Here is a 2,544-nt window from a genome sequence, read left to right on the forward strand (position 1 = left end):
CCACCCCCCACCCCTGCAGTTGCAGGGGAAGGCTGTGTTCTGGCAGGAAATGAATAGCTCCCAGATGAGCGCAGGAACCTGAGAGGTCGTGAGAAAGCGGCGAACCCCCCTCCGCAGACCCGGCTTGCTGCCAGCCGCCAGGGGAAATGTGGGAGAGCGCCTCTCTGACACACGCATCAACCCCTCTGCCCTCCACCACACCGCCTGACTGACTGCCTGCCCGCCTGCCTCGGTGCCGGGCCCTGAGCCTGGAAATAGACTGACAGACGGGGCAACCGCCACCGAGGCAGGCAGGGAAAGCGGTGGGAGGGGAGAGCGGGGTTGGATTTATGTGGGCAGAAAGCGGATCGTGTGTGTTTCGCAGCACTGCAGTGGAAAGTTCTGCGATTTAGGTTTGGTTTTGACTCGTTTTTGACCCATTTGCACAAATTTTGTCGACAGACACACATGCGCTGCCTGTGTCCCAGAGGCTTCATTCATTTCCCAGTATTCACTCACTCAGACAGGTGTTTCATGTCAGGAGCAAAGGGCTTCTCTCTTTGGATCTCTGTGTGCTGTGCTAACATTTACTCCTCCTGAGGCTGACACTGTTATGCTTGGATGTGCTCTGAAGTTTATTTACAGCTGTTCAAGACCATTTTAGACCATTTTTAATCATTGGCCTGCATCAGCGTGACATTAACTAAAAACTTAGGGAGAGTCAGCTTTCTTTTTTGCCAAGTACAATAAGAGCAGAGAAATTGGTTTTARCAGCTTGTGTTAAGTGCTGTTTAACTATATTTTTGACCTAAAACAAAGCGAAGGGTGCATTGCATACCTGATCACYAGTTGTGACAAAGGTAAAGATGCAAGTTTGGAGAAGAAAATAATTAAATAGAGTGTAAAAGGCTGATGAAATGGCATTTGCTCAAACTTTTGTGATGCTAAAAATTGAGATTATAGTTGTTTAGGAAGGCAGCAATGCACTTTGGTTGTAACTTAAAGGGGGGAGAGGCTGCAATTTGTCTGTACTGTTGGCAAAATATCTCATGAAGTAGTGGACTGATTTAAATGAAACACTCATAAAGTGATCATCACATGCACGTCTGATTAACTTATAGTCCATATCACTCAAAATGGCTGTTGTAGAGCAAGCACCTTGGCAAACAAAAATGGCTATAGCTCAGTCAGTTACAGACAATGAGCTAAAATTTGGCATGGTAGGAGCTGAGAGTTGTTCTCAAAACATGCTCTATTCAGTGTGCAACATCTAAAGTAATTATCCAATTCAATTCAATTCAATTAAAATGTATTCATTTCATTAAAAATAACTATATACAATAAAAAACAAGAAAATACACAAATCAAAATAAAATGAAAGGTAGCAGAAGAAGAATAAGTCTTATTATGTCTGCCCCTTTTATCCCCAGAATATATTCAAACGAAACATAATTTACAAAACAATACTAAAGAAATAAATAGTAAAAACAACAACATAAAACATCAACTCAAACAACAAATCAAACATTTTATTTTTCATATACCGTCAAAAACTTGCTTTTATCTGTCTCTTAAATATATACATAGATCTGGCATTTTTAAGCTCATCCTCCAGACCATTTCCATAATCCTATACCCTGGATTAAAGTACATCTTTCTTTCAAGCAAGTATAAAAATATGGCTTCACAAACATTTCCATCCCCTTAAGATAATAACAACTGTCCCTCTTAACAAAGTTTACCTGAAAGTTGGAAGGTAATGTGTTTCTGTTAGCCTTGTACATAAACAGTAAAATATTATAGTCAACTAAATCATTCAAGAGCYATGCTTCATTAATCTAACTTTGCCAACACAAAATAGCTATAATTTGTGCAAAATTTCAGAWAAAGAGGTGAAGATTTTGTGGTATTAGCTGAGACCTCAACACACAGCATTAATACAACTTGCAAGATGTGGCTGTGACGGCCGTCTTCAGTTAAAGTTCTGTGATGGAAGGTGATGTGTGTTCCTTCAAGGAATGCTATGCTTTCAATTACGCATGCATCATGTTCCATGCAGTAAAGTGGAACCTTATAAAGGCCGGTCGTAACCTGCATGTACCACTTGCCTCACATTTGCCACTTATTCAAAATAGCTCGTTAAGGACAGAGTGTGAGAGGCGGAAATGATGTGCGTCTGCTTCCAAAAGGGCACGAGGATCTCACAGACTTGATCTTTTCTCCCCTATTATTAGTGTGTTACTCATAAAAGTTATTTCATCCTCTCTTAGTTGGACACCTAGTGAGTCAGAACTTGTTTAAGTCTWCATGGCCGTATGCTTTCATTTCGAAGGGTCCCTGCCATTCTTTCCCATACCGCCTTTGTCCCTTCTGAACTCGGTTTGTGCTGGGCTCCTATGGTAACCTGTGGGCCTATTAAACAGGACAAACTGTGTGCCCACTTTTCTTGGCTCGCCCCACATGGCAACAAAACCCCCACCAGAGGCTCCCACCAGCAGCCCATTCAAATGTCAGCCACATCGTTTGAAGTCGCAGACCACTATGTAAATCCACGGTGTTTCTCAC

This window comes from Austrofundulus limnaeus, unplaced genomic scaffold, assembly GCF_001266775.1.
Source record: "Austrofundulus limnaeus strain Quisiro unplaced genomic scaffold, Austrofundulus_limnaeus-1.0 Scaffold8, whole genome shotgun sequence".
In the NCBI taxonomy this organism is placed as follows: Eukaryota; Metazoa; Chordata; class Actinopteri; order Cyprinodontiformes; family Rivulidae; genus Austrofundulus; species Austrofundulus limnaeus.